The following is a 21,330-nucleotide window of genomic DNA, read 5'->3' as shown; positions in this document are numbered from 1 at the left end:
CTGGCTTCCACAGCACAAGCAGGTTATCCAAAGTCATGTCATTTATTTTGTTCTTAATCGTTTTTAGTTAATTTTAATAAATACTCATTATCTTACTTGAGCCTCTCAAAACCTCCAGAAAATTGGTAAGGCAATAATTATGAAAAGAGTAATTGTAAATTGAGGAATCTGGAGCTTAGAAAGAGTAGATGATTTTCCCAAAGTTACAAAGCTAAGAGGTGATGGGGAACAGGCTTACCGCTAGGTTCTCTGGATCAAATCCCTGCGCATTTTAAAGTAGTTGTCGTTTTAAATATGATTACAAAAATAACATATTCCTTATAAAAATTAATAAAACCCCACAGGGGATAAAATAAGAATTATGTATAAATCTGACTTCCAAAGATCCCATGTTCTCTGGTCTCTTCTATGTCAGCAGGACAGGCACTTTTTGCTGTTTTCACATGGGGATGGCCCCTGCCTTCTCTGGGACCTGATTACCATCCAGCTATGACATGACTGGGTTGGGTGCAGCTCTGAGGAGGGTGAGTAGGAATCTCCTACCGAAATGCCATCTGTGTGACCTCACTAGCCCCTCACAGGCTTGACTCTGCACCTGACCTCTTCATCAGCTCTCTCACTTGCCTCTGAAGACAGGTTCCACCCACCCAGGCCTGCACAGGATCAGTGACTGCTGGGACACGCTTCAGCTTGGTGGTTAGCCAGGACTTCCATGGTTTATGCTCAAAGACATCAGGAGTTGCCTTGGATAGAAGAGATCAAAGAAATAAGCTGTTCACCTCCCCCAAAACTTGAATGATCAAGAATATGTTCACTAAGGAAAGAAACATCTTTATATTTAATCTAAGTTGTGAGGGGCCAACTGGAGAGTAAGTTCTTGATTATGATGAACTGATTGCTTTATGGGAGGGCAGTGATCTATGTGTCCTCAGCTCAGATGTGAAGGGATCAGGGCTGGGACCCACTCAGGGTCAGTGAGGCAATGGAGGAGGCGGGAGAGCAGCCTGAAACTGCAAAATGCAGGTGGCCTGGGCAGGCTCCCTGGAATGGAAATCTGATTTCTGGGTTGTTCTGCTTAGTGATTTTTCAGTCACCATTATTCACTTGCTCCTGTTTGGCTTCTTAGATCATAGTAGAATATTTTGATCACTGCCTAGAAATCCTAGCTTATGAAATGTACATAAAGGCCCAGGCACACATTGATCAAAAGTGGAGATTTCTGACATAAAGCATCAGATTGAAAGCAAGTTTTATGTTCTCACAGCCCTTCTGAGAAGCAGTTGGATTTTATGCCTGACCTTCCAATCTCTGTTTCTCTTGCTGTCTTTTCCTTTGTCCTTCCCCCTTCTTCACCCATATTTCTCAGCCTCAGCCAAGGGATCATATTGACATGTGGATTTGGAGTCTCTGGGCCTGGGTGAGAATCTCAGTGGTGGTGTCGCTGCTTCTGGGAGGAACACACTTTGAGGGCCCAGGCTCTGAGCCTGTGTGGGGTTAGCAGAGCCCTGGGGAGGCTGCAAGCTTGACTGCAGACTAACCCACGTGTCTGGTTCTGAGGGCTAGGAGACTTGTTATCAAGCTGCTGCCAGCTCAGGGGGACCCAAAGTTGTCAACATTGAGGAACAAACAGCCCCTTGCCTCACTGCCCTGCCCTCACAAAAACTCTAATATGCTGGTCTCAGGCCCAGAGCTTCCTCTGTCCCTGTGAGCATCACTGTGCCAACAACGCTTCTGTAGTTACTGCTTCTGAGGTCTTCGCTTGGGAGCACCGCAGCCGTGGGGAGGGGCAGGAGTGAGAAAAGCTTTACTTCTCTCTGTTCTCTCCCTGGCCTGGTTTCCTGTGATGAGAGAATGACTTGCCTCTTGTCCTAGGGACACAAGGGCAGTGTCTACATGACAGTTCCAAAATGTTCCAAGAGGGGGGGAAAACGAAAGGCGGGGCCAGTGATGTTGTGAACATTAAGCTGCTCTTTATTCAGGGTCTATATTGACTGACTTCACTGTTTTTCAACAGTTAGAGACAAGCTGTTTTTTAATTGCGTTTATTTTTAATTAAATTTATTGGCGTGACATTGGTTAATACAATTATATAGGTTGCAGCTGTACAATCATCTGCACATTGAATTGAGAGACAAGCTGTTTTTATTACTTTTCTCCCCCATGCAGCCTATTCTACCAGGCTTCTTACCTGACTACAACTGGAAAATGTTGGTAGAACCCAACCTGGGCAGCCGTCTGTGATGAGGTGAACGGCTGTGTAAGTGTGGTTTTAGCCTTATTATCCTCAAGCATACTGGGCGCCCTTTTGGTTCCCTGACTTACTGGATCTCTGGCCGCTTGGAAATCAGGGAAGGTCTAATGGTTCTCCTTCCACAGGCTTTGCCCCAAGGTACCCATCCTGGGCACCACAAACCTCAGCCTTTGCTCTTCTCTTTCTGCCACAGCTCATTGGATCAGGGGTGGGCATCTGAGCCCAAGGTGGTACTCCATTGTCTGACCCGTGGCTGATTGACTGGAATCTGGTCTTTGCTACACAGTCACAGGTAAGTGTAATGGCCTTCTCTTTGCATGCGACTCTGCTATGAACAGTGGCTAATTTTTGATTCAAGGGTAAAATATTATGGAAATCACATGGCCTTAACCTAAGCCACAGGCTGCCAACAGATTTGTCAGTAATGAAGATAATATTTTAATTTCTATGTGCTTGATCCCTGTGTGTATCCCACAATTAGTTATGCATTTGACAGAAAAATAGATGACACTTTATGGCTCTCTGCACCCCAACAACGGTAGATGATCCAGAGACTTCATGAAGGAGATAAAGTGTAGAATTTGGGGATCAAAATAACTGGTACATCCCTGGCTGGCTGTTCTAGTCATTAAGGTTAATAGGTGGAGCCCCGTGGGTTTTTCGACAGTGACCTACATTCTGTTGTGTGGCTGGCTTTAGAAGATGTGTGGTTGGTTTCTAAGAAGCCTTATAAATGACTTTCGGCCCTGAGCTTAATAAGTGAGCCATGTGGGAAAAGGAAATGGGTGGGTCACTTCTGATTATGGCAGCTCTGTCTGCAGGCAAGAGGGGGTTTTTGTAGAGAAAGTGGGTGTTTCCATACAGGCAGGACTGGAGCAAGTGAGGAAGGGAAGGAGAGAAAGATTGTTATGGGATGGTTTCCATTATGGGCGATGGTGCCCTGTGGGGATTAAGTAGAAAATGCTAAGGTTGTCTCTCTGCAGCATGGGACACGAGGCTGCTGATCCACCCGCTCCTGTTCCCCATGGACGGACAGCAGTCTCCTCATCTTCTGGAATGTACGGCACAAGCATTGAGCAGCTTCCCAAGGTTTCGGAGAGAGTCCTGAAGCACAGAAACACTGGGAAGTGCTTGGGAGAGGACACAGGGAACATGCCAGAACTGCCTACCTCAGCTGTGCTGAAATCACATGGACTTGGGGCGGGGGAAGGGAATGTGGCATGGGGCCTCCAGAGCTTCCACTAGTAATCAAATTAACTCAGGAAATCGAGGAATAAAAGTAGTTGGAGAAAAATATTTCAGTTTTACTATCAGAATAGGAGCACAGGAAAATAAAATAAAATACTGGAAGAGTATGGTTAAGCTGTGATAAAGAGATTTCTCCAGGAGATGTGTTGCAATGTAGAAGCCAATAAAATAGAAATTTAGTTATTTGAAAACTACAGATATGGATGGGAAAATGAGATATGCTTAAGTGTAATTGCTCTTAAATAGGACTTGGACAAGAGGAATGTATGTTGTATGTTACTAAGTCAGATAGTGACTGGGCTGTAAGGAAGGCAAGAGAAGCATTATTTTAGGGGGAAAACCGGAATGACTCCTCAGAAGATGCTAGAATCTATGACGTGATTGAAAAGCGCTCCTTCAGAGCTACACATGAAGACTCCATAGTAAGAGCAGGGGTACCCATCCTTGCACGCTGGGGCAGCTATACCAAGGGGCTAAGGAAAAGTTGACAGGAGACTATTAAAAAGAGGAGTGGTTTGGAAAACTCCAATATGACACATAGCACTTGTTCCTTGAGGGGATGTACCCAAGAAATGTATGGAATTAGTACACTAAGAGAAAGCACAGAAAAAAGGACATATTAAATGGGAGCAGGCAGATAATAATAATAAATAAAATTCAGGCCTGGGTTGATCTGGTGGGAGAATGTCCTTGTGAATGGGACTATGCAACTTGATGTGGCTTTGAAGGTGGGAAGGTTTGAATAATGAGGATGGCGGTAAACCCACATTATTTTGATTTCACAGTTTTTGCTAAAGAAAAATGTGCAAGACTAAATCATACGTTTGGACCAGAAGGGAAAGTAAAAGAAAAGAAGATAGGCAGATTCTAGGAACAGTTTGGCACAACCTGTGTTAGAACAAAAAGGATGTCCTAGGAAGCAGTGTGAATAGTTGGAAACTCAAATGAGCCTTCCTGAAGGGAATGGGGCAACAATAGATGGAAATGGAACATAAAAATGCACTCGATCTTCTCCACTGACTCCTCCTGATCCATTGTCTATCCTTCCAGGACCTGCTCTGTACTTCTGGGGGCGTATTTTTCTGAGGCTGCTCTACCCTCTCAATCTGGTTGAGTGTGGCTACTGGAAGGTCCAGCATGGAGCAGAGAGCAGGACTGGAGAGAGGCTGGGGTGTCTACTCACTGGCTCATTTCCGGCTCCTATAGCTCCTTTGTCTTACTCCTTCAGCCTGGGCTGGTCATAGCTTATTTGGATGCTTCCCTCATAGGTTACATTTACTAGCCCACAACCCCTCAAACATAGTGCTCAAAGGAAAGCTGAAAAATTTAGAGGTTTTTGGTATGCAGATAAGCAAAGAAAGGCACTGTGGCTGGTATCAATAGAGCATAGTATTTGTATGTTGTTATTTAATAGCATTGCAGAACATCTGGTGAGCTATATTAGATTTGATGGCTGGGAAAATTTGGGATGAGAAATGGAATAGAGAGTGAATTTTTCAGCTTTGAAGTTAGTTGAATTAATGAACTGCAGCAATCCATTTCAGAACTCTTGGGGAGCAAAATGCTAAACTGCACCCCCCCCCCGCAGTGGTCCCAGAAGAATCCACATAGGAGCACAGGTTTGCACTGACCTCATCGAGATGGGACAGACTTCTGACCTGCTCCCCAATCATCTGTTTGAATATGGGATGAATGCACAGGTTCTCAGCTAAGGCTACTCATTAGAATATCCTGGGAAGCTTATAAAAAATTCCTACTACCCAGACCACTTCCCAGACCTACTAAATCTAAATCTTTGGAGAGTGGGACCCCGACATCAGTATTTCTCAAGTTCTCCCAGTGTTTGCAGTGGTGGCTGGAGTTGAGATCACTTGCTTAAAGGTCAAGAAAAGAAAGGGAGGCAGAAAGAAGGAAGGAATAAAAAAAGAAGAAAGGAAGACACCCCAATGAGTGTTAGGTTGAAAATACTATTTCCCCCTCTTCCTGTTTCCAGGTGGGATAATTTTGACAATTAATAATCCTGGCTACTTTCTTTCTTTTTAAAAAAAATATTTTATTGATTTTTTACAGAGAGGAAGGAAGAGGGTTAGAGAGTTAGAAACATCAATGAGAGAGAGAGAAACATTGATCAACTGCCTCCTGCACACCCCCTACTGGGGATGTGCCCGAAACCAAGCAAGGTACATGCCCTTGACCGGAATCCAACCTGGGACTCTTCAGTCCACAGGCCGACGCTCTATCCACTAAGCCAAACCGGTTACGGCCCTGGCTACTTTCTGATCTCACTCATTAGCCCCCCTCCACCAGGCCCCCCAAGGTAATAGAATCAAATTCTGAGTTTGGGCATACATTCGCCTCCTCTTTCTCTCCTTTGGATCTTCTGCTGAAAGAGCTGTCTGCTCTCCTCTGGCTAAGAGGTAAACTTGGTGTCAAAAGCCTTTTGGTTTTTAGTACTGCTTGTGTTGGTCTATCTCTGCCAGTGACTGGATGCATAGGATTAGTTCAAGGCTTAGATGTGAGGAAGGCCACTGGTCAAGAAATTAGTTATCTTCTCCAATAGCTTTATCAGTTAAAAAATAGTTGATACTTTTAATCTTCATGCATCTGACTTTTGTATTTTTCTCTCAAATTTTTCTGACCTTAAGAGAGAAATAGAATAATCCAGGATCCAGGGTAGACAGATACATGTGGGTGCTACAGGCATCCTAATAATTTGGTCACTCTCTAAATCAATATTTTAAAAATATTTGTCCAAGACATACAAAGAAGGGGATCAAATTTATATTTTGCTAATAAAAGTCTTATGCCTCTATCTTTATGTCCAGAATTACATGCATTATATCAAATGAACCTAATGTTTTAACTTACTTAGTTTATCTTTCACTTCTAGGTTTTTATGGCACTCATGATTGGATAGCTTTAGTCACTCAGACTCACTAAGGCTAAAAGTAATTTAAGTAGAAACACTTGCTAAGTATTATTCAAAATATCTTGAAAGTCATTTTTTTTACTGGCGGAAAAGATTGGCAACTTGTTGGTTGTTTCTACTTTATCCTCATTTTTTCGTTTGGAATTTTGTAAACCAGACGGCTTCTCCAAAGTCATATGACAAACTGTGGTCATACAACATAGATAGTGGTAAGTCACTCATTTGTAGCAAAGACATTACCCAATGTTTCCTGGGACTGCCTGCTTCAGATCACTGGAGCTGCAAAACAAAATGTGCATTGGTACCTCATGAAAATAGTCAACACAGAGAGATGGGCACTGGTGAGGAGTACTTTCTGAAATTGTCACATGAGGGACTGACTTCCTCTATGTGAGCTGGACCGCATTGTGCTTGCGAGGCAGTTATGAATGGAAACTGACACCACAGCTCTGGCCTACTACCTAATGCTTTAGTGTCCCTTAGAGACTGACCACATGGAGCCCCTACTTTTCAGGCTTCTCTGTTCATCAGAGACTGATTAGGATGTAAGAGGAGAGACCACCAGCCAAAATGCCAAAGAGAGGCCAGGCTTCAAGTTAAAGGTGCTTGGCTTATTCTGCAGATTTGCAAATTCGAATGATGGAGCCTGGGCTAGAAATGATGGGTAGGGCTCATGTGCATGCCCTTTAATGAAAGGTCCAGAGGGCCTACCAGATGGATAAATGTGGAGTGAATTCTGATGATAAGATGTTTATATGATGTGATTTTTTTCACTTCATTAATGGAGGCATTAAAAAAATTATCTATGTAGGTTTCCTAGAGCAAGTGAGTGCAGACTTGAAGTAGCATAAAGTAAAATATTTTCTATCACTGAGATACAATGGACTACAATAGGCTTTAATGAAGTAAATAAAAACTGTTTATGTGTATGGCCTATTGATATTGTTTTATCAATGTATTATGTAAACTTATTTTTATTGAAATTTTGTATTGATATGTAACTGTATTATTGATAATAAGACCCTCCTTTTATGTTCAAATTTCTCTAGAGAAAATCAGAAATTAATGTCTGAAAAGATAAGTGGAAAAATACTGGATTTTATTTGAGTCACTTAGAAACCAACTGAGTTAATCACTTTATAATGTCTTGGTCTTTGTATTAAAACCAATTATTGCTCTTTCATCCCATCTCTACTCAGGTACAAAAAGTAATCTAAAAGCACTTTAAAACTTAGGTGTGCTTGTGGCATAGGTCAGACCCTGTCTTACCTATAATTAACTACAGGCTCCTTCCCTGTAGTTATTGAAATCTGTATTTCTGTTTTCTTTGATGGCACTTTGTGCAACTTACCTTCTTCCTCAACCTTGGAAGATGAACAGGAGCCAAATATTATTACTTAATTCCCAGTGGTTGTATCAATAAAGGACTTTATTCATTATAATAATTATATGTCTATTTCATCTCTACATCTTCAGCATACTTTATACTATAGAAATGAATGCTTGTTGAATAAAGGAACATTTTTTTTTCTAGAACTTTTACCCACCAACATGTTTTATTGAAACACATTAAGAAGTTCAGCTTGTTGAAAACATTATCAGCTCCTATCCTGTTTTAAAATGCAGGATGATCCCATACATCAAAACGACAGTATCTTGCTAGCCTTTAGAAGGGTTTCAAATTTGATGAAAATCTGACATCATTTTTTTAGTGTGACTGTGGTATATATTGCTAATGTAAAATTAGGAGTGGTTAAATTGGCTGAGATTTTACTTTGTTCAGCAAATCAGTTTTCTAGTTATTATGAGTTGGCAGTAATATGATGGAGTATTTGGATATATAAAAAGACACTTGGCAGATCATGTTTGGTTTACACATTAAAAATTTGACAAGTTTCGCAAAAACTAATTAACAACAAATCTTAGGAAAAGTCAGAAATTGTGAATATTCACATTTGGTATGATTAGTTTTCCCCCCACTGTGTTCTTTACACTGGTTTACTTTCTAGGGATCTACTTCAAGTTTACTGAGCCATTCATTGTCTTGTCATTTCCAATGTTATTTAGCCTACTGAGTGAATATTTCATTTTAGATATTATAATTTAGAATTATAGGCTTTTCCATTTATTCTTTTTTATAGTTTTCATTTTTTTCTGCTGATCTCTATTTTCTGAGTAAGATCATATTTCTTTAAGTCCTTGAAGATATTTATTATAAACCAGAGGTCTGGCCTGCGGGATCTGGCCAAAACTGGCTCTCCAACATCCCTGAGGGGTCCCGGATTGTGAGAGGGCGCAGGCCAGGCCGAGGGACTCTACCGGTGCATGCTCAGGGCTGGGGTGGGACATGGGAGGTTGGCCAGCCGGAGAGGGACCGCAGGAGGGCTCCAGGGCATGTCCGGCCTGTCTCACTCAACCCTGATCTCAGCCCCAATTGGCTGGACCCCAGCAGCAAGCTAATCTACCGGTCAGAGCGTCTGCCCCCTGGTGGTCAGTGCACGTCATAGCAAGCAGTTGAGCGGCCTTAGCATATCATTAGCATATTACGCTTTGATTGGTTGAACGGAAGACCTGACGACCAGACACTTAGCATATTAGGCTTTTATTATATAGGAAGTGATTTTAAGTCCATTGTCTGAGAATTCCAACATTTATATCATCACAGGATCTGTTTCCATTCATATTTCCCCCTTTGATTGTGGTCCACATTTTCCTCTTTCTTTGTTTGTCTAAAGTTATTTATTGCATGTTATATATTGATACACTGTAAAGAGACTGAATTATGTTGCCTTCCTTTAAAGAGTATTGAGATAGATAATTTTTGGTGTCTCTTCTTGATCTCTTCAGGCTTGGTTTTTAGCTTTGTGAGAGTAGGGCTATCCAATGAACCTTTCTGTGATAATGAAAATGTTCTGTATCTGTGCTGGCCAACCACTAGTAACATCTAGCTATCGAGCATTTCCAAAGTGACCAATGACATTGATGAAAAGGAATTTTAAATTTTATCTAATTTTAATTGCTATATGTGGTTAGTGGCTACTGTATTGGCCAGTGCCACTCTAAATGAAATCTTAGGTTGATCTCTCCCCCTTACCCCACCCTCCCCTACCTTCCCTCTGAGGTTTGATGTTTTAAGGACTTGTATGCATGCATATAAGCCTAACCAATGAACACAGACAACAGGGGGGTAAGGGCATGAGTGGGGTGGGGGTCGGGAGGCAGTAAAGGGGGGATAAGGACACATATGTAATACCTTAATCAATAAAGAAATTTAAAAAATAAAAAAATAAATGAAATCTTACTCTAGGTTATGGTCCTTTTTCATTGACCTTTCTGGAATTTCAGTGAATGTCTGGTGTTGATGAGTCTCTCTATTCTGACCGAGCCAGAGTGTCTGTGGAACTGTGTAACTCTAGTATCTTTAACCACCATTCTCTGCCAGGCTTTGTGGGGTCTTGCCCTGCATGTACACAGTCTAGCGCTTGGCCAAGGAACCTTTATGCAAACTTATAACACTGACTTGCTATAATTAGGATTTGGAATTTTTAGCATATTTTGATTTTGCATATTTCATTGTTCTGTCACTGTGCCTAAAGATGACTATAAAATTGTGATCTTTAGGTCTTAATGAGTAAGGCAGGCTATACTGATGACCTTTTGGCTCCTTTGTCCCTGTTCCCAAAGCCCTTTCATGTCCCATTACATGTCTTACCACATTCCTCTGGTGAGTTATATACATGTCTGCCTTCCCAGCTAGTCTGAGTTACTTAAGAGGAGGGACTTTGTCTTTTTCACCTTTTCTAGGTACTTTTCTTCAGTACCTAGAACCTGTTGGATGGATAGTGATGTTGGATTTTTGAGGGATTGACAGAAGGCAGAAGAACCTGAACTTCTGTCAGAGTAGATGAACCAGCACTAGAAAAGCAAGGAGTCCCCAAGTGCGCTGAGAGGCAGTCCAACAGACACTGGGTTCAGCAGGCTTTGTCTAGAGATTGCTGCACACTCACAGTCCCCTTAAAAACGTAGCATATTAAGAAGACTCATCCCAATATTATTCCACTGTTCCAATGGGGTCCTAAGAGAGCAGATCTCAATGGCAGCCAAAAAAAAAAAAAAAAAAAAAAGTGGGAGCGGCACACCTGTGAATATATCCTCATGCCCATAGTAGTGAACACAGCTAACATACTTTGAGTAATTACTATATGTCAGGCATTATTTAAGTTCCTCACAGCAAGTCTGTAAGGTATTATTATTATTATTATTATTATTATTATTATCTCTGTCAAAGAGAGAAAGAGAACTTGACCAGTTTTTAAAAATGAAAACTTGTCAGAGAAGGGGTCCGACCCGGCAATGTGACACCAGAACCCGTGTGCTTAGCCTCCTCATGATCTTGCTTCTCATATTCCTTTTCTGGATGATTATCTTGACATATGGAAGAATGATGAATATAGCATGGTTTACCAGCAAGTTTCAGCAGCAGTTTTTCAGCAAACACGCCTCTGCAGGGCCGTGCTACATATCAGTAGTTAAAAGACATACCTAGTTTAAAAAACTTGAAATCTTGCTGGGCAAAGACATAGAACTAAAAATTGAATAATGATATAAAACATATGCTAAAGACAATGATAAATTAATACAGCTATAGTTAAAATTTATTATTACATACGATACTTTGGTGAAGTAATCATATAAATTAACCATATTACAGGTATAGGAACTGAAGTACACAGGTTAAATGATTTTTCTCAAGCCCTTAACCACTCACTTGTCCATCCATCTATCCATCAAATATTTCTCAAGTACCTACTTTGTTCCAGAAACTGTGCTTACGTCCCTGGGATCTATGTGGGTAAGAAGCTATCCTTGTTTTCATGGAGCTCCTGATTCAGTGGTGGGGACAAGCCTGTGAACTTATGAGCATCTAATACACTACGTAATGTTTTCTTTTTGTTTTGTTTATGGTTTTCCTCTATTACAGTGGAGGCAGATAGATATAATCTAAGTTTTGTGGGGCCTAAAGTTTATACAGTTTTGGGAACTTTCATTTAAGAAAAATATTACAAAATTATTAACATAAAATTAGTTCTAAATGAATATTTGTTTAGAATTTAGAAATTCACATTTATCAAAGCTAACAAATAGCATAAACATCATAAATTCCAGAAAAATGACATGTTATTCTCATTGATTCTATACTTATTCTTCATACAAGTTTTGAGTACATACTCTTTGATCATCTCTTTTATTACAATATTTTTACAATTTATTCTATTTAAGACACTAGAATTATACTTTATTCTTTCCTAGTTGATAAAATTTGTTACTTATTATTGTAAGTTTAGAAAAGTTTCTTTCAGCCTCCTAGTTTGTTATTTTGATTTTATCTGAGCATCTGTGGACATACTCACTCTGTATACTTACGGGTTTGTGCCCTGTTAGCACAGGCCTTCTAAAAAATAATTTCTTCTAAAAAATAAAATAAATGTAGAATGCATTTCTAACTGCATTCATTGTATTATTGGATACATGTTGGATGGGAGAAGATTTTTGTTTCCACTTGCTGTTGATGAAAACAAAATGGTCTGTTTATAATGTTTCACATTAGATTTTGGACAAACTAGTTTCTGGTTGGTATGTTTAAACCATATATCTCCTCCACACACATCTGGTGCTGGGCACTGCAGGGTAGGTACATGTGGCTAGATCACATCTGGCCCAGCACCTCTATGTCACAGTGGCTGGTGAGTTGGCACAGTACATCGTAAGAGTATTTCTTGAGGCCGTTTCTACTTCAAGAAGGCTAATACTAGCTTAGCTGTATACAAAAGTGACCATGAACCACATAAAAATACCCCACAAACCCAAAGTACACATATCCACTTTGACTTCCCCTTGGCCAGATCCCCTGAATGCCTGCTGTGACTCCAACTTCTCCTGAGCAGAGGTGGGAGTGGAGAGAGAGGATGATTTTAACTGAGCATGGTGAAAGGGTCTTACTTGTACAAATCTGGAAGAAATGTACACTTGAGTGGCCAGATTATTATGACCACCCCATTAGTACTTCATTGACACTTCCAAAAATACTGAATATTGAAAACTTCCTAAGCAAATACTCTCAAGGTTTTATTATTATTATTATTTGCAAAACTAATTCACTTCATTGTACTGATGGGGTGGTCATAATAATCTGGCCACTCAGTGTATGGCCACTTGACTCGATGACCCCTCCTAGGATGTTAGGAGGTATACATGTAAGCGAGGGGCTGTGAAGCTTAATCTTCATTAGCTTTATGATAAATCCAGGTACCTGGTGACTAGAATAGTGCCCGGGACTGTATACATTGTGTGGTGAATGAATGAATGATGATACAAAGAGTTTAGTGTCGTAACAAAACTTTGAAAGCATCCTATGGGGGCTAAAGGTGGGCCTGCTGGCATCAGGGCAACTTTTCCAGCTGCACTGGGAAGAGGAGAGACAGCAGTGACATCCGAAGCAGGGAAGCAGCAGCATGAGATGAGACCTGAGTGCAGGGCAGGCTTGTGAGTTGGTGGCAGAGGCTGGCTTTCACAGAAATCTGTCATCTTACGCCAGTGGTTGTTCTACCACCTCACAAACAGCTGCTCATTTGTTTTGAAATTGGTACTTCTTCTGGTCTTTAATCCTTAGAAAATGCAACAAGAAGAAACTGCTGTAGCAGATTGTATTCTTCAAGATGGCACCACAGGCTTGCTCGTCCTGCATGCGTTTATTATAATAGGATATTGACATTCCGCCCAATGAGGACTCAGAGTGATGGAATGAGGGGTGGTTACCTCCTCAAATATTTTTACATGAAGACACTGAACGTAGAAAAAATGTTCTTCACAGACAGGGTTGTATGAATAAATGCACAGCTTGGTGGTTGCTGTTTTTTGGGCATCTGTTCTTCTTTGTTCTTTACGACATCTTCACTTTTCCACACGTGTTGTCACAGAGGCAGGTGCTGCATTCATGTTATTCTGGAAGATACATGTTGCTTTTACTCATTCAGCAAATAGTTATTGAGTGTCCACTCTGTGTCAGACACTGTTCTAGGCACAGGTGGCATGACCATGAATGAAACCGACAGTCTCTGCCTGCATGGAGCTTAAACAACAGTAGAAGGAGATGGACACACACATACATACATGAAATAATGTTGTATGGCGTGGATGTTACAAAGAAAAAATAAAGCAGAGAAAGGAGGTAGAATGTGACAGGGAGTGCTTTTAAATAGGATGATCTCAAATGGCTCCTCTGAGGAGGAGACGATTGAGTACAAAATGGAATTGAGTAATAGAAAAACCATGAAAAGATGGGGAATAGTGTTCCAGGCAAAAGGAACATAAGTAAGGGCCCTAAAAGTATTGCATACGGTTTCATTCTCCCGGGCAATGGTGCATTAAATGCTGCAGGGAGGGGATCTGGGTCCAGTTGCTCTGTTACTGTGACCATGTGCCAGCCGAGGCCTCTTCAGCTTCCCAATGAAAGGAACAGAGCTGCCTACCATGGAACAAAGACCAACAGTGGTCCCGGGAGTTTTCACCATTCAGCTCACGCACATCAGGACCATTGCAGAAAGCGGTTACTGCTCTTGCGTGAAGTTCTTTGTAACACAGGGGCCAGTGGTTGTCTCTAAGTAGGCTGCTGAATTTCCTGCTCTGCTAAAGGAAGCTCAGCCCAGTTGTTGCTAGAATCTCACTTTTTAACAATATTACTGTTTACCTGCAAATATAGGGTTTTACTAGTACTTGTACGGATTACTGGTCCTAGAACCAGATAGTCTCTGTTGTGTTTAATGACCGGTTTACTGCATCTGCTTGCTGAGATGTGTAGTGGGAGAGTTGGGGCATTCTGGAAAAAGTATGGGCTCTCGGAGGCCAAACTCAGACCCCTTAATAGCAATATGGCCTCGGGCAGATGATGCCTCTCAGTGTACTCATTGGTCAAATAGCCACAGGTCCTTCTTGAAGCTGAGTCTCTTAATTCGCTTCACCAAATCCTCATCAACTCTTGGATGTGGTAGTATTACATTACCTTAATTTACTGAAAGATAGGGTAAGAGACATTTATGTGCACAGCAAGCCTGCTCCCTACAAGGAGGTGCTCTGCTGGCAGACACACTAATTTTAATGATCACTCACTCAGCCTTCCCCTTGGCAGTCAGATACTAGTTACTTGTTCTTGAGAGAGTCATCAGTCCCGTTACTGGGTACAGAGGCTGGGAGAAGAAACATGGATCAGATTCAACAAATAGCTCTCAAACGTTGCTCATTAAGCAATATGCTATGGGTGGATCCAAAGGCACTTGGGGGCTTAGGTACCAGGCTTAGAGGATGCTGTCTGCTTTTCTAAAGTTTGTGGTCTAGAGTTCGTGTGCTGACAGTCTCAGTGAAAGATCGTGGACAGTTCCTAGGAAGCATGTGTTTCCAGGAGATAGCAAATAACACACAGAGTCCACAGACGTGGGGTTGACATTTAAAATTTTTCACATCTAATATTTCAGCTACTCTCCCTAAAACCTTTGTGAGCCAACAGCCTTAGACAATAGCCAGCAAATCCTATCTTCACTGAGCACTGAAATGTCTCTAATGAGAAAAGCTGTCCTTAAGAATGGATGGCCAGGGACATTATTACTGACTCGCAGGGAAGCTCCTGTGCTGGTATCCAAACAGAATGTTGTTGTTGTTTTTTTAAAAATTTCTTTATTGATTAAGTTATTACATATATGTCCTTATCTCCACATTCCCCCCCATCCCCCCCACTCATGCCCTCACCCCCCTGTTGTCTGTGTCCATTGGTTAGGCCTATATGCTTGCATATAAGTCCTTTAGTTGATCTCTCCCCCTCACCCCCACCCTCCCCTAGGTTTGACACTCTGATCAATGCTTCTCTGTCTCTGGATCTGTTTTTGTTTATCAGTTTATGTTGTTCATTATATTCCATAAATGAGTGAGATCAGGTGATATTTATCTCACAAACAGAATGTTGTAACGAGTCTGCTCATGTACAATCCTTATTAAATTACACGAGGACACAGTGAAAACCCTGGGTGATTGGACCCCCAGCCTAGGGACTCAATAAATCAGTGGTTTGGATCATGGAAAAATTATTTTGGAAATCACTATCTTAATCTGGGTTTTCTCTTGCTGGTATTGTCACTGTGGTAACTGCCTCCAAGTGGCTGCCAAACAAGCCACTTGTATGCTAGTGAATCCCCTTGCTGACTGCTCAGGGCACACTGAGGGAGAGGAGAGCATGTATGACTATAAGAGCCCGGCCATTGGCGGCTCCTCCCTCCCTCCCCTGTCCTGGGAATGTTCCCATGGCGGGAGCCATTTTTAACAACGCCATCTTGAGAGAGCAAGGTGTTGTAAAAATGATCTGGACTAAATATATGATCGAACCCAGTTAAGATCTCTTAAGAGTCCGGTGCAGAGATCTACTTGCCTTGAGGCCAACCAAGGCAAGCCTCATATGTAAGTTCTTTATTAAACCCACCACCTATCAAAAAAACCCCACCTTTGTGAGGAAAGCAGAACAGGTATTATTCTTTTCATTCGTTCAATCATTCATCCAGCTGTCATTTACAAAATACCTACTGTGTCTCAAGCAGGAATAGGCTTGTTCTTTCATATACATTATCTCACTCAATTCTCAAGATACCTTGACAAGTGTTGTCAAACTTCCCATTTTTCATCTGAGACAGCCCCAGCCTCAGAGGGATCAAAACAGGGCCAATATGCAGCAGCTGCACACCAAAGTTGCTATACTCTTTGTTAAAACATCAAAACATTTCCAAGTCTTTGATAAATAGTGCCTGGAGCTCCTGAAGAAGCCCTATCCTTTTGCTCTGTTCTCTTCCCTCAACCCCTCCCATAATTTAGTAACTAACTGGTCAGTGCCTGGCACAGCAGGGAGCTGCCCCAGCATGGCAGCTGATGTTGGTCCTAACTGGTCAGTGCCTCTGCCATACTTGCCAGGAAGTACGTGACTACCACCGCTGGACAGAGGGGAATTAAAGTTCAGAAAGATTAAGCAGGCTGTCCAGAGCCCCAGGCAGGCCGCAAATCCAGGTCTTTGACTCTAAGTTGTGTTTTATTTGTTTGTTTCACAACCAATACTACCCTACATCTCAGTGAATAGGATTGGAAATATTAGGTCTACAGGGTTTACATTTTCTCTCTAAATAAAATTGCGAACTTTATATGGCTGATTTCTCAACAAGTCACTTTATATATCCTTCCAGCTTGACTGGTTAAAACTTTAATGCTTTCACCGACAGAAGCAAATATGGGAAGATCATCTGCAAACAGTTTGGTTCTGATATTCTTGGAATTTGTGGGGCATTTAACACAGTGGAAAGTAGCACACTCTTTATAAGGAGTATGCTTCTGTTCTCAGATACATCTAATTTGATCTTCTCACCACTCTGTGGGCAGAATCTCCCCCTGGCAGGAGCGTCCCTGAAATTTCTAATCGTTTGCAGTGGCATTGCCGCTGCAAGTAGGGCCTTTTCTAAATGTCAAGTTCAGGACTGCAAGAAGTAGTTTCAAGTCTGGGCAAAGGAAGTGCCTGCCTACAGGGCTTCATGGTTACTGAATATCAGAGCTGAAAAGGCTTTAGAAATTTCCTAAGTCATCAATCAAAATGTTTTAAAAGGCACCTATGAACTAGGCTATGGGAGGCTCCGAGGATACAGAACTAAAAATCAGTTTCTACTCATGATGAACTCAAAGCTCACTGAGAAACAGAGCAGTAGAAAGATACAACTCTGCAGTCTAACCGCTGTTATTAGAACTGGAAGAGGGAGCCGCCGACTGTGGAAGTAAAATGTATTGTCGAGCAGGCTAAGCACCTGACACGGTTGGAAGAATCCTCCTGTTTTTCAGCAGAAAAGGTCAACACTGGGTTGAACCAGGATAAGGGATTAATAGATGGAGATGATGGGAGGATAAAGGGTGAACATCCCAAGTGTTAGCCAAAGAGTAGTTTATATGATGGATCATACCATCTAGGCTGCTTATTTGTGACAGTTTGGGAAAAAGTGGAGGTCCCATTGCCTGGATGTCTTAATGAGGCAAAACTTTAGGAGCAGAAGTGATAAATGTTGCTGTTCAGAAGTGCGATAGAGAAAAAGGTCCAGGGAATGACCATGTTAGGTAGCTGAGGTGTGCTGGCTGAAGCAGCAGCAGCACTTTTGTAGACAAGCCAGGCTTCAGCCAGAGCATGATGGAGAAGGGAGTGTTCTGTGAAGAGGTTGAGAATATTGTGGTATTTAGAAGAGAGGAGTAGGAGGAGGGAGTTGTGGGAGGACTGGAGTATTGGGTTGCGATTGGAGTAGAGGAAGCACAGAGAATAAAGGTGTGAGAGGATAAATGATGGCTGGCTGGCCTTTTGGGCAGGGGTCATGGATGGGAAAGAGACAATGCTGGCATGCCTTCCAAATGAAATACTCATTGAGGTTGTTTCAGTGCTGCAGGGGCCGAGGTCTCAGATGGACTCAGGGCCTCAGAGCACAGGCCAGAAGATGTACTTTTGTTTCTGGTTCCAAATGGGACGTAGGAGAAAGTTCCAGTGTTCCTTCTTTTACATTCTTGACCTGAACAAAAGATAGGATTGCTCTGTTTCCAGAATCCTCACCTTGGGTTGGAGAACTCATTTTTCTGAGAGGAGACAACTGGGTGGATTCTTTTCTAGAGGGGTTTCCAGCCCAAGTGTGCAGACAATGGCATTGGCAGCTCCCAGGATCTTGCCTTCATGCAGTAGCATCATCAGCCATAATACATGTGTTATGTGTTAAATTTGAAATTCCCCCTGTTGGAAAGATATGGTTTCTTGGAAAGTCTAGTTGTACTCAGATACATTTATTTCAATTTACCTCAAAAGTCTAAAAGCTGGAAAAATGGCATCTCTGTTGTTAAGAATCCATGTCTTTAGAGGAGTACATTCTATTGGCTTTAACTCTAGTTTTGGAGGCTTCACAGTTGTTTCAGAAAGACCAGAGCCAGTCTGTCTCACTAAATGGTGAGTTCTTGAAGGTTGGTTCAGGAGGGGTTTTCAATAAATGTTTGGAGAGTTGTCAGCAAGTATTTGTACATTTCTTGGTACAACGGGGCAGCTGTTTCTTCTGTAATAATGCCTCTTTCAACAGGCCCTTCTTTTACAATCTTGCCATCTCCAACCCCCATGATAGTGCAGGCTCTAATATCTCATACCACTTATTCCTCCAAAATCTCCCTTCTCAAACCCATCCTGAAGATTATTTCTAAGACATTATGTATACCACTTCAATCCTTTGTGTAAAAGCCCTAGTCCCTAGTCCCTAGTCCCTAAATGATCACATATGGTGTTTAGAGTGTGACATTCAATGTCTTACATGATAATGACCTACACCTTCCCAATTCAATCTGTCATTTATCCTTTATGAGACCTACCTTTCTAGCCAAATTGATCTGTTGACTATATTTTGTTCAGGCCTTAGATTTTCTCACCCTTGTTTCATATTTTATGTTCCCTTGCTTGGAATAGCAACCCCTTCCTTCTGCTTGTTTCCTGCTTTCTAGAACCAGTGCATGTTAGTGATGTTTTGTGGTATTGACTATAAATGCAGTGAGAAGTCACTCAGAGTGAATCCAGTCATTCAGTCACTTAACCAACATTTATTAATCTTATGCTATGATTAGCCACTGTTTTAGGTACTTTTAGGCAACAATAAGAAGAATAGCTAAAGCATATGTGCTAGACACTATTCTAAGCGTTTTACATATAATTGCTCATATAAGTCACATAATTAATTTAACTCAAATGAGATCACTTTAATGTAAATGTGAACCAGATACAGTCTGCTCTCATGAGACTCACAGTCTTGGTGGGGGAAACAGAAAGTTAAAGGCAATCATGATACAGTTTGGTAACAGGGCTTGTCACATGGTGCTATGGGATTCGATATGGTATGGTATTAGTTTTATGTAACTGTAACAAATTACCACAGACTCAATGGCCTAACACAACAGAAAGTTATCTCATAATTTTCGTAGGTCAGAAGGGTGGGCATTGCATTGCCATATTCTTTTCTCTCGCTCATGTTCTATTGGGCTGAAGTCATGATATCAGATTGCATCTCCTCTGGGGCTCGAGGTTCTGGTCCAAGATCGTGGTTGTTGGCAGAATTTATTTCCTTGAAGTTGTAGGACTGAGGTCCCCATTTTCTTGCTAGTTGTCAGCTATGATTCTTTTTCATCTCCTCGGGACCTTTCTAAGGTTCTTTTCATGTGCCTCCTCCATTTTCAATCCAGCAATGACACATCAAAACTCCTTCATGCTTCAAATTTTTTACTCCCTCTTCTGCAACCACCCAGAGAAAACTCTGCTTTTAAAGGACTCATGTGATTAGCCCAGACCCACATGGATATCTCTTTTCTGATTAATTCATAGCCAATTGATTAGTAACTTTAATTACATTGGCAATATCTTGTTTGCCACACAATGCAACATAATCACAGTGGTATTGGCCTGTCATATTCACAGGGAAGGGAATTATATGTGGGAGAGGGTCACTGGGGGTCATCTTGAATTCTGCTTGTGGACACATAGAATGAACACTTCACCTAATTTTGGGATTGGAATGGGAGTAAATAGAGCAGGGGAAAGCTTTTCAAAGGAAGTGACATTTAAGCAGAGAACTAAAGAGTTTATAGAAATTAGTCATGTGAAGAAGGATGGAGTGAAAATTGGAAGAGAGGATTCCTGACCAATGTGGTAGGAGTAATATTTGATATCAACCAATGCTCTTTTTGCTTTGCACATTTCTTGTCTGCGTGGAAATCTTTCATTTATGTTGTATTTTTGTTCCTGATAGTTCCCTCTGCACTGTAACCCGTCTATTTATTTTGGGTCATATAGGGCAGGCTGAGCTGATAGCTTCAGGGAAGAAATGAGCCAATATTCAGCTTTTGTGTTCTGTAGCAAACTTAAAACTCAGCAGATAAAACACATAAGTCTTTTTCAATCTTAAAAGTCAAAACCCTGAAGGACACAGACATAGAATTTGAATAGGAAGACTGAGAATCTGTCAGAGCATTTCTCCAAATGAGAAGAGATAAATTCTTTCTGGGAGAAGAGAGGAAAATGGAGGAGAAGAGTGATAGTGTTAGAAGCTTGTGTGGGCATCTAAGGGGAAATGTACCCTACACTTGGTCTGAGTTCTGTCTGGGCAAGGATAATAACATCACCATATCGATTGGAGGGTCAGAGGGCAGAGAGGATCTGAGTCCTGCTTCCCTATTTGGAGTCTTGGGAAAGGGGGTGTCATCAATATTATCAGAGTTTCCTTGTCTTCAGGGTAAGAGGGCATTAGTGAAGAGATGGCTGTGAGGGATGTCTAGAGAAAGAAGCCTGAGCTAGCCTCCCTTGGTTTTCAGAGATGCTGCGAGTGTGAACCAGTAGACCTGACCAGCCTTTGTGGACAGAAAGATAAGATGCAGCAGAAGATTCTGGGTTGGTCTGTAGAACCAGAGACCTCATGGGAACTCACACCCCAAAGTAGATATAAACATGAGAAGACTGATGCTGGGTTGGGCGGGGGGAGGGAGGGGGCATATCTCAGCAGGTGCTGGAAGAAAGAGTGGACAATGCCAAGGTGGTAAGATTCTCCCCAAGCCCCAACCTAAGCATTATGAAAGTGTCCCTGGAATTTAAACACAATCCTTAGAAAAAGAGAAAGCTGAACATCCAGGAATGACTGAGAAAATTCTGATCTGAGCAAGAAAAAGCACATGTGACTAAGATTAAATTACTACCTCTAGTTGGAATGGGGGCTTGAGCTAGTAATCATATGTAATTACAGAGAAAGAAAAAAGAATTACATTCTTAGATGTC

This window comes from Myotis brandtii, unplaced genomic scaffold, assembly GCF_000412655.1.
Source record: "Myotis brandtii unplaced genomic scaffold, ASM41265v1 scaffold571, whole genome shotgun sequence".
Taxonomy (NCBI): domain Eukaryota; kingdom Metazoa; phylum Chordata; class Mammalia; order Chiroptera; family Vespertilionidae; genus Myotis; species Myotis brandtii.
This window is presented reverse-complemented; position numbering follows the sequence as displayed.